This window comes from Lipotes vexillifer, unplaced genomic scaffold (assembly GCF_000442215.2).
Source record: "Lipotes vexillifer unplaced genomic scaffold, Lipotes_vexillifer_v1.1 scaffold330, whole genome shotgun sequence".
Taxonomy (NCBI): domain Eukaryota; kingdom Metazoa; phylum Chordata; class Mammalia; order Artiodactyla; family Lipotidae; genus Lipotes; species Lipotes vexillifer.
This window is the reverse complement of record NW_006775627.1, coordinates 1,827,025-1,838,968: the sequence shown is the minus strand read 5'-3', so window position 1 is coordinate 1,838,968 and position 11,944 is coordinate 1,827,025. Positions and strand designations below refer to the sequence as shown.

Sequence of the window (11,944 nt, the reverse complement as noted above, 5' to 3'; positions counted from 1 at the left end):
GAGCGTCGTACAGATTTCTTAATTCATTCAAACAGCATTTAATATTTTCTAGGCACTGGAGACATGGTACAACTGTTATGGCATACCTTCTCTCATAGATCTAATACTCTGCTAGATGGACTAGACCAAATGTCAGCAAACTACAGTCTGCAGGTCAAAGTGGGCCCACAGCCTGTTCTTTGTAAATAAAGGTTTACTGGCACACAGCCATGCTCATTTGTTTACATAGTATCTAGGGCTACTTTTGTGTTACAATGGCAGATTTGAGTAGATGTGACTGAAACTGTACGGCCCACAAAACCTAATATTTTTACTATCTGGGTCTTGACAGAAAAAGTTTATGGACTCTTATGCTAGACAATGAAAAAATAACCAATTAAATGTATGAGATAATTTTAAATAGTGATTAAGTGTTAAACACTAATGGTAATACATAACCTATCTCTATAGGGAATTGTTAATCCAACTTGAGATTCAGAGACACTTCTTAATTTTTTGCTTCCCTTTCCACAGACTCCAACTGTTGACACAGACTTTTGTTTCCATTCACAGCATCAACAGAACAGTGTGGTCTCCAATTCTTTTTCTTTTCTTTTTTTTTTTAACATCTTTATTGTAGTATAATTGCTTTACAATGGTGTGTTGGTTTCTGCTCCAATTCTTTCTTAACTGTCAGCCTTTAAGGAAAGCACACCAAAAAATTTTTTGTATTATGTGCTTTCCTCAAACATCTGGAGATCCTAAGCTATTAGACTGTATTTAAGACTGAGGCACTAAAACACTAAAACACTGTGTAAAAGTCCTATTTTCATGAACTGAGGTATATAGGTTGATGGGCTTCATTTGAGGGTAATCAGGCGGACAGCTATTTTTTTTTTCCAATGGGAGGTGTAACTATCAATAAAAAATAATTCTCCAATTTCTTGAGTAGATGTATGAACCCAGCTACCAGTTTTTTAGAAAGTTGACAGGGAAATGAGGCTAAAAATCTCACTGTTCAGCATGCTATTTTTAATTTAGTAATCTGTTTTCATATGCACCTCATTCCCAGTCTCCTAAGTGGAACTCCCAGGTATGTAGCCGCTCTGGTTCAACATTTTCAGACAGGCAGTGTCCTGCTGGGGAAGGATTAGCTGTCTGGCACTGTGTGGTCTTGAGGTCAAACACTTTATAAAGATTTTCAAACCATCCCCTGGATTCAGACCCTACCTCACCCTCACCTTCTATGGTTGTTGCCCATTCTTAAGCCATTCCAGTTGAGGTATATTTCATAATAGTACACTCACCTCCCTTCTCTCTCCCACATACAAGTTGTACCCGTTATACATATGCCAAGAAAAATAAATAAATAAAAGACTAAGTCCCTCAGTAAAAAAATGTCCTCTGGAATATGTTTCAATACCCAAAATACATTTCCTATATCTTTATTAAATGCTTGCACAGTAATATTTAGGAGTTTTATGTCCTTCTCTTGAGCTATCTAGTCTGTTCATACATAAATTTTCTATAATTTCCCAAATTTTGGCTTTGGATAGTATATATTTAATTTCAGTGAGAGAAAAACTAGCATAATGGTATTGTTGAAGTTAATTTTTTCGTAACACAGTACTCTATGATAGCAATTTGATTCTATGTACCAATTCTAGATTTGGAAAATGGTACTTCTTTCCCTGATAGTAAGTAAACTTAAGAAGGATTAGGTAATGCCTAGAAAAATACAATATAATTATAAATACAGTTAAGCTGGAAGAGGAGAGAATTTTCACTGCCAGCTAAATGGAGAGCTGTCCACTGTGGTCTATGAGTAAATGGTGCTACGTTCAGATTATATTTCTCTTTCTCTCTATATATAAATGTGCCAACTAATTCATGGAAAAATTCTAAACTTTACACTTCAAACATCTCTTACTTTCTTAAATGTACATTCTTTAGAGTCTCTGCCGGAAATATACACTAAAAGTTAACAAGACAAAAATAGTGATTAGTTTAAAGTTTTGTTTTGTTAATCCCTATTTTTGTGCTACCATTTTTTCATCCCTTTATGTACAAACATGTAAACCTTTAAGGAAAAAGATACTTTAAAATTTTTTAAAGATAATAACAATTTGACACTCTTATTTAAACCTTCTGATATGCCTTAATGAATTACTGTATTTCTATCTGTGATATATAGATTTTCTAATTTAATAAAGGTGGTGGATAATGGGCCAAGAATATTATGGCCTATTCCTTTAGTCAATATGGTCATCTATAATCTTTGCACACTACAGTATATATTACTATACTATACTATACTTTTTTTGTAGCAAAAACGTTGCATGCTGACTAGACCCTTTGAACTCACTGCCTAAATGTCTTCTAATAAACGACTCTTGGAAAGGCAAGTAAAAGTTACAGATCTTCTTTATAACCTTATTCTCTCATTCTATAATTACAGGTTCAACTTTTTATTCAATAATTCCAGAAGCCAATTTTGTCTGGAAAATATTCCTATTCCCAGGCAGATAAATGCAAAAGACCAGAAAGTTCTCTAACAGACAAAAATACAGATGGGGATTTAATACTGCCTATGATAATGATATTTCAAATTCCTGGGGAAAGAACTGAGCGTTCAATAACTGGTATTGGGGAAAATCTGATGGAAAAAAAAGCTATGTATCTACATTATTCCTTACACTAAAGTAAGCCCAAGTGGACCAGCTATATAAATATGAGAATATAATTCTGGGCAGGGGGAAGGGGGGGAACCAAAAAGAAATCCATCTTCATGTAGTTTATGTTCTAGAGCAGGGCTGTGTCCAATAGAACTTTCTGCAATGATAGAAATGCTCTGTATCTGTCCTGTCCAATACTGTGGCCACTCACTGCATGTAGCTACTGAGCATCTGAAATACATTGAGCTAGTGGACTAACAAACTGAATTTTTCATTTCACTTAAATTTAAATAGTTTAAACACACATGTGGTGAGTGGCCACTGTATTGGACAGAGTAGCTCTAGTGCACTGATTCTCAAGTGTGATTCACAAATCAGCAGCATCAGTGTTGCTGGAAACTTGTTAGAATTGCAAATTCTCAAGCCCCAGTCCAGATCATTGAATCGGAGACTCTGGGGTTGAGGCACAGGAATACGTGCTTTGACAAGCACTCCAGCTGATTCTGACACATACTATAGTTTTCGAACCAGTGATCTGGAGAGAAGAGGATAAAGAAACAAGTGCCATGATGAAAGTAAGATAAGGAAGGAGATTAGAAAATGTCCTAACTGAAAAAATGACATTGGAAAAGAGACCTGAATGGAATGGGATACTGGGGAAAGAGTGTTCCAGGCATAGTTGACAAGTGCAAAGGCCCCGAGGCAGAAGTGTGCTCCACATGTTTAAAGAAAAACAGAAACCAGCCTGCTGGGGTAAAAACAGTAGACATGATATCAGAGTGATTTTCTTATAGATCTGGAGGGCCTGGTGAAGACTTGGGATTTTATGAAGTGAGGCATAAAACCACAAAAGCGTTCTGAGGAGTGATGGGATCTATTTTACATTTTTAAAGGACAATATTCTGATTGCTGTATTCACAGTAGCCTGAGGTTACAAAGCTATTGTAAAAATTTAGGTGAGAGAAGATGATAGCTTAGACTAGTCAGAGTCCAGATATATTTCATAAGGAGGTGACAGGATTAAATCGAATGCGGGAAGAAAAGGGTAAGATGACACAAGAGACAGAAAGAGGAGCCAGCCAATGGGAAGAGGCCAGGATTGCAGGGACACTACCAAGTGGCAGCGTTGTTAAAAGGACTCCATAGAAGGCCTAAAATGCTCATTTAAGTTATTTGGTATGTGATATACTTACTAACCTCTCCCTGGTGACCCGCAAACCATCGCTATGGTCCTGGTAGCTTTGAGAGGGGTTAAATCAAGGAGAGAAAGGACATTTCAAAAAGTAGAGACTGGAAAATAAGAATCCAAAAAAAGGATATAAAGTCCAAGCCAGAGGCGGCTCCAAGAACATAAACCTTGAGAATTTACAATAATATTATAAAGGGTATTTATGGAACAGGGGTTCAGGCCAATCTTTCAGAGACCTCAAAGAGCAGAATGACCTAAAGATGTTATCTGGGTTCCATTTATACCTAGATGTGAACTCCTCTCTAGCAGGACCACCTCTTAGCAGACTTTCTTCCCAGGACCTAATACAATGTAGGTCAGGGTCATTGAATGTGAATTTATAGGAACCAATGATTATTTATCTCTTAGGTAATTTTGCTTAAACATCCATGAGTTCAAACACATAGCAGATAATATGCATTTGAGATTTCTGTTCAGTGTCTGATGCATGAAAAGATGAAATTGTTGAAAGGAGATTCACATGCTTTAAAAAAACCCACATAGGTGAGAAAGCTGTTTTGCTTTTTGTTTTTTAATTAACAAACTTGACTAGTAGCGTTGTTGTGTCTAAAGCCAGTACGTCTTTACACAGAAGTGGGATATAAGCATTAAGTTGGGCTAAGACCTTGTCCGAAAACAGCCTCAGACCAGTTCAATTGCTTGAAATATTTAATTGAAAGCTCAGCATTTGGCACCAAAAGCACAGAAGAGATGACCCTGACCTAGCGGATTCTGAGGGTGGGAATTACTGACTGGCTCTACCATAAAGGAGCTGTAACACTATAAAGGCAGGATATTAACTTTTAAGCAGGCCCTGCATGCAATGGGGCTGCTTTGGGGACTAACTAGTCACAAAGTGCTCCCACAGAAAACGAAACCATCTCTTGAGTATAGTTTAGAATTATCCACCTGAATGCCAAGTTATTTCTACCAAAAACAACAATTTTGGTTTGAGGATAATTATCCTAAGCTGATGTACCTAACAGCAGTTGGCAAAAAGGTTTAAGCACGTGATCACCACAGGAAGGATGCTTGTTCTCCTGTTTGCTAAGGTAGGAGCACATGCCAGCAGTCTACCTGAAGCCCCAGCCAAATAATTAAAAGTTGAAAAGGATTGGCTGAATTTGTTCATTACTTCCTCATTCAAATAAGAAAGTCTTTTCTTCCTCTATACTACCACATTACTTTCAATTTTGGTTTATTATTTAAGAGTCTGCTTTGCATTATTTACAGATTTTTTTCTCTTATGACTGCCTAGAGGGCCGATTTAAAAAAAAAAACTCTTTAGAAACTCTTCTTTGAAATGGAAGAAATCCCTATGAGATTTCCCACTCCTTATAGAAACAAACAATCCCTTGCATTAATTTCATACCTATTATCTCATTTGAGCTCACAACCACCACAAAAGCTACTCCCACTTTACGAATGAAAAAATTGTTGTTAGAGAAGTTACATGAACAGATTATGAGAAGTATAAATAGAATTAGGGTGCAGTCAGGATCAAAATGTCCTGACTCCTAATCCAGCCACATTTTAGCCTCATGATCCCATGAATCAGGATTCAGGAGAGGGTGGATGGTTTGCAACAGGCTATCTGCTATCTGCTCCAGTTTTACTTCATAGATTGATGGTATCACTAAATTACCCCCTAAAATCCTCCAGTGACCCTTCCTGCATTCATGACACATATTAAGGGTAATCTTGTCCTAGTTTTATGACCTGCTAGATAAGACAAGACTTCCCATTTTTGTGTTTTTAAGATCCACTTGGATATCAAAAATGAAAGTCATGATTCGCCAAAGAGCTTTCAGATCAGCTCCAACAACTATGTAGGTGAATTTCCAAACCCTAGAGGTGCTTAAACAAAGTCACTTACCAATAGGGTTGCAATGAAATTTATCATCCAATCTGGACACCTGAGATCGAAAGAGGGGCACTATTAGTAATTACTCTGGGATAATAGGTACAAACAGGGACTGTCATAGGAAAATGAAGATGCATGATGATAAGTCTTTTATGACTAGATGGATTTCAAGCATCTGATAAGGGGTTGCACCCGAATGAGTAAGATTCTTCCTTAGTATGATTCTTTAAATCTACCCCAGTATCTAATAAGGTATTTTACCCATTCTAGATACATGCTCAAAACTGAGTTGAGTTAAATTGGTTCCAGCTGTCCCTTACAAATGCATACCAACAACCCAATTAAACTTACCAATAACAGTATAGGAACTTTTAAAACATTCTCCATTGTTACTGATGTTTATTTATCTTAAGCAAACCCACCTCCTTTAGTAATGAGTTCAGGAATGAAGCTAACCCACCTAATTCGGAATGAGTTCAGGAATGCTCTCTAACTATGCTTGTGTGCATGAAATGAAGTGGATCAGGTACCTAAAACAAATAAACCTAATCTCAAAGTTGAGAGTGCTTACTGAATTATGCAATAGGAAACATTCTGAAGAAAGTAACACACAATTTAAATTTGCAGACAATAATAGATCAGGGTAGTATTAAATTGATAAAAGGTCTTATATCAAATACTGAAAACAGATACTTCTCAAAACAAAAAAAAAGTTGAAATTCTCCACTTTAGACTAAACTCTCCTTGATCATTTATTTTGGATATTATATTCGAAGCTAATTATAAACAATTACCTTTATAAAAACTGTGATTTAGGAACATACCTATTAAACATACATACGCACCCCTTATAAAAAGAGAAATACCACAAATATATCTCACTGCAATTGGGACAACTCAAATATGGGCAAAAGATAAGATAAAATGTTATTGACATAGAAGTTAGAAATTATTAACTGAAAAAGAAGGCGAGTTACAAGACAGCATGTACAATATGATGTCATATTGGCAAAAGAGGAAAAGGTTTCTATATAGGTATATGTGTAGATATACAATTGTGAGTGTGTGTGGTGTTATGTCTGTGTATATGTCTGTGTGAGTAAAAGGTTATATACCACAATGTTAGTAACTGTAATCTATCTCCTTAATAATGACACGGTGTTTTAAGTATTTTTTCTGGCTTATCTGTCTTTTCCTACTTTCTGTAAGGCCCAGCCATTGCATTTATAGTCATAAAAAATTAAAAGTAAAATTAGAAGGGTCATTGTTATAAGGTGTAGATGCCAGGAAAGGAAAGGGATGAGGGTGGCCCTCCTAGGACTTGGAGGGCATTTGTTAGTATTCTGTCTGTTTCTCAAACCAGGAGAGCGATCAGCCAACAGAGACTTACGTGCTGCCTGGCTCAGGGCAGTGGGGGAGTGCCGAAGCCTGGAGTACAGGATTCCAACTAGGTAGAAACTCTGGCAGGACTGTTACACTTAAATAACTTAACAGCTAAACTTCCAACTTTTATTTTAAGCAGGTACAATTGAAAAAGTATCTAAACCAAAATTTAAAGCATCCTTATGGAGTTCAATGTGATTATGCCATGCAACAGATTTTTAGCAGTATGTTTTTGAAATCTATTACCCTATTATATGATATATTCATCACACATCTGTCTGTCATTTGACATTTTTCAATAAATATAAGAATGATACGAAATTCTGAAACTCTTCTGCGACCCATACCGTTCGTTGTATTACTGGTTTTTTTTTTTTTTTTTGGAGAGGGGTGAGTTAAACAAAATTGACCCACATTGATCCAGTAATTTCTTGTCGTTTTTCATAGTCTACTTTTTTCCAATAGGTGGCACTGTAGTCCATGTAAAACTCTCCTGAGCTAGTTCTCTGACCCACCCAGTGCCCTTCAAAACCCTGGTCTTAAAGGCCAGAGATGTGAGGTGACTTGCTTGACATCACATAGCAAGTTATGTAATAAACCGTAGAGCCTGAGATTTCTAACTTCAAGTTCTATGCTTTCTTTGTGTTTTCATTCCTGGTATTCTAAGATTTGCTCAGATCAAAGCAAATTCCTATTTATGGTATTCAGGTCATAAAATATCGTAAGTAACAGGAGAGAGAGGATGCTAATATACCCATAGAATGCTCTCCCTATAGGCTAACAAAGAGGATTAATGTCAATCTTTTATCAAATTCCCAAATGAAAACTGCTTTTAATGTGTCCTCAGAGAAAGAGGAAAAAGGGAAAATACTTACTCAGTGAGAATGACACCTGACTATAAGGTAAGGACCTACAGTGATGTACAAACATACCCACATATTTCCTTTTTCTCTGTAGTGTCTGATATATATACACATATACATACACATATACCTGTACTTCTTCCTTCAATCCAATCATTCGTAATAACAGGACACACAGAAATGCCCAAGAGTTTTCTGGCTGCCACTCAGCTATCTTCAATGTAAGTCAAGGATCGCAAAGGCAAGATAACAGACATCGGGTGACGTTTGGTCACTGAAGAGGCAATATCACTAAGTTCTGGTACCAAAAGATTGGTAAGCCTGCAGAAGGCTCCTAACCTGATTCAGGATAACAAGTTTTTAGTTTGCCCTTGAGCATAAAATCTATTACCACCTCCAATCTTACTGTGTTCCTTAATCCGAATAAGCTCTTTGGTGAAAAATCAATGTACAAACAAGCGCATTCTTCTGAAAATAATGCTGTGTGTTACATTCTCGAAAATGAAACATTCTGAGCATATCTCTGCATGAATTGTATAAGAAGAGAGGGGAACTTTCTCAAAATCTTCTCCAAGAATACATTTTGAGAAGCAAAACTTTTCTGAACAGTTAAATGAAGCATATGATAAGTTTCTAAATATTTATTTCGGGCTCATATTGACATTATTCTCCAAAGGAAATATATATGTAAATAATACTATCAAAATAAATATAATATACGAAGAATATTTAGACAAATTAAGAAGAGATGGTCTCAAAAAATTAGAGATCCTTCATAGTAACATTGTGGAACTCTGACTTAGCTAAGAAAACCTTATGCCCTTAAACTTATTTAAAATGATTCTTCTGTAGTCCCCCACTAAATTCCTGTATGATTTTGTTGAAAATTTTCCTATTCCATTTATGGTAACAAAGCCCAGAAGAAATTTAAGTTATCTATATCATGGGTCTTCACATAGGTAGCTAACATTTTTCAGAAATAAATTTTTCTATTTGTACATTTTTGTTTTTGTTGTTATTGTTAAACGTTGGTTTTGGTTTTTGTTTTTTTAAATAATGGGCCAGCAGTTGCCGCAACCTTCAAGATACCCCAAATCACACTCTTGAAGATATCCTGAATCGCCTTCTAAAATATCTGGAATCACTCCTGAGATATCCAGAATCACATTCCTGAAATATTCAGAATCACACAACCACTTTTAATTATAAACATTTAATATAAAAAAAAGTTAGTCATAGTGTCTACAACTTGAGTCATTCCTGAGTGATAAAACTATTAGGAACAAAGTCTCAAAATCAAACCCCCTAGTAAAAACACTGATATAAAACAAATTCTATTCTCAGAAAAGTTTTTCAGCCCCAAAATTTAAAATTTTGTTTAAATTTTTCAAACAAAATTTAAAAACCAATCAGAATTTGGGGCATTCTTGCCTTACTCTCTACCTGAGGAAATATATTTAAGAGATTCTGGGAAAGCTACTGGGACCCATCCAAATGCCTCTTCAAGACACACCATTTACGTTGCTACCTCCATCAACATATAAGATTTAGGGAGACAATATGCCAATATGCTGAATTTACTAAATGCCTACTACATTGCAAGAAACTGTAAAAAACAAAAAAAAGAAAAGAAAAGAAAAAGAAAGAAAAAATAAACTGTGCTAAGCACCAAGAAGAAAAGTTATGATACCTGCATGGATCTTATGGTTTATTTAAGAAGATAAGATACATATATAAATTATAGCATAGGACAATGTATGATTGTCCTATCAATGGTATAAAGTGTCAGAAGAGTTTGGAAGTCGGAGGTAATAGTTCATTCTGGGGAGATCAGGGAGCCTTTAAATCAAAAGTGTCACTTGAGCTACATTAAGTGGATAAAATGTGGCTGGTAAGGTACTCAAGATGGAATGGCTTTCCAAAAAAAGTGTGGAGGTGGAAAAAGTAGAGTATCCGTAGAATCAAAGAGTCATGCGGCTGAAGCTTAAGCTATTTAAAGGGGAGTAGTGAAGGAAAGACTGCTTAACTCCAGAGGAGAAGAGAAGGTGGCCCAGTGTCCAGGCTTATTAGCTTGGACTTCCTTACTTTGTTGAATTGCCATCCCTGCAGTCTTTTATCAAAGCGAGTGCCACAAACAGAGGGATGTTTTAGTCAGATTAACCTGAGGGTGGGGAATGAATGGAGAGCACTCAGGGTTAAGGAAAACAGTTCTCAAAAGAAAATGGTGGAAGTCACTATGTGCCAGGCACTGATAAGTATTTCATTTAATCCCAACAACAATTCAGTTATAAAACATTTTTTATAGATAAGAAAACTGAAGCAATTCAACAACAGTTGGTGGCCCAGAAACAAAAAGCTGACTGACGGAAAATTACTCCAGTTTAGGAACCTGGAAGGCAAACATGCTGGAAGGTCAAAAGGATGGGGAAAATCTAGGGTCCTTGTAAGTACAAGTGTGGTAGAAATGACTGATGCAGAATCCAAGTCAAATATGAAGAAAAATGCAGCAACAGGAAGAGAAATCATCAATTAGACTTAATAAGGAGGATGAAGAACAAATCCAATTAAGAAAGAGAAAGTGGATAAGCTAGATTCAAAAAAGTTGTGTCAAGGAGAGAACCTAAGATCTCAGTATTGGATCAGCTTCAAAGTGGTAAGATACCACGGTCCAGGTGGACAGGGGATGTACACTATGGATGTATTTTCCCAGAGTCAAGGAAACAGAAGAAAAGCTAGCTCAGGGTAGCATGTGGAAAAGTTTAAAGTAATTATGATGGGTGACAGGAGGGGAAACCCGTGATTCTAATACTGAAGTCCCTGAGGACTTCAGTACAAACAAAGAACCCAAAGAACCCAGAAGGCTGATAGTAAAGAATCCAGAAGGCAGACAGTACAGAAGATGGCAATATAAACAGATGACTGGTATATTCAAGATGAAATTTTGAGGAGTACTGATAATGAAACCATTGTTACCTGTCAGCATCAGTGAAGAACTAGGAAAAAATACTGACTTTTTAAAAAAATTACCTTGAATTCAGGGAACATAAGAGGAATTGCCTTTATTACCCCTAGCCACAGCCATTACCATTATTATTTTAAAACCAGGGTAATGGTGTGATTTCAAGGATTGAAAATGATGCGATGGCCACTGTCTCTAACTTACAAGATGCCTTCCTCCCTCAGAAGAGGCAAAACCCACCTGCATCTAAGGTGGAAGCCCACCAAGGTCAGTCACAGGGTTCTCAACCTCCTAAATAGGGTTCAATGGGTCACCTCCAAAACTACTTCCAATACAAAATAAATAGCAAAGTGCAACTTACTTAAATTTAATGAGAATTTAATACACAATACTATGTATTGTTTGCTAATGCTGAACTTTTCTATTTTCATGAACTTTCAATAATTCATAGAGTTGTACATAATCTTAAGAATAAATCTCAAGATTAAGGTTATCTTGAATAAATTTCATCTAGGTAAAACCACATTGCAAAAATGCAGTACTCAATATGTTGCCTGCTTATTCTTTTGTTCTACACACACATATATACATACACATACACATGCAATACTAAGGTCAAAATAGCTTAAATTTCTAAAACAGGACTCTTGATAACAAACGGGTAGTTGAAGGTGAAAGGTGGAACAAGACCAAGTATAGAACTTATGTAACTTTCCACTTCAAAATGAAATGGAAAATTACACTTGGCTTTATTCCATGTTTCCAATTTTTATTCAGGTATTAAAAATATCAGTCTCCTGGGCTTCCGTGGTGGCGCAGTGGTTGAGAGTCCACCTGCCGATGCAGGGGACACGGGTTCGTGCCCCGGTCCGGGAAGATCCCACATGCCGCGGAGCGGCTGGGCCTGTGAGCCATGGCCGCTGGGCCTGCGCATCCGGAGCCGGTGCTCCGCAACGGGAGAGGCCACAAGAGTGAGAGGCCCGCATACTGCAG

General features: G+C 36.7%; 1 protein-coding gene across 1 annotated transcript in view; it reads right to left on the bottom strand.

The window, feature by feature from the left end:
• The window catches only part of COBLL1 (cordon-bleu WH2 repeat protein like 1), a 158,763-nt gene that overhangs the window by 49,700 nt on the left and 97,119 nt on the right, over positions 1–11,944 (bottom strand). The gene's annotated exons all lie outside the window — the stretch shown is intronic.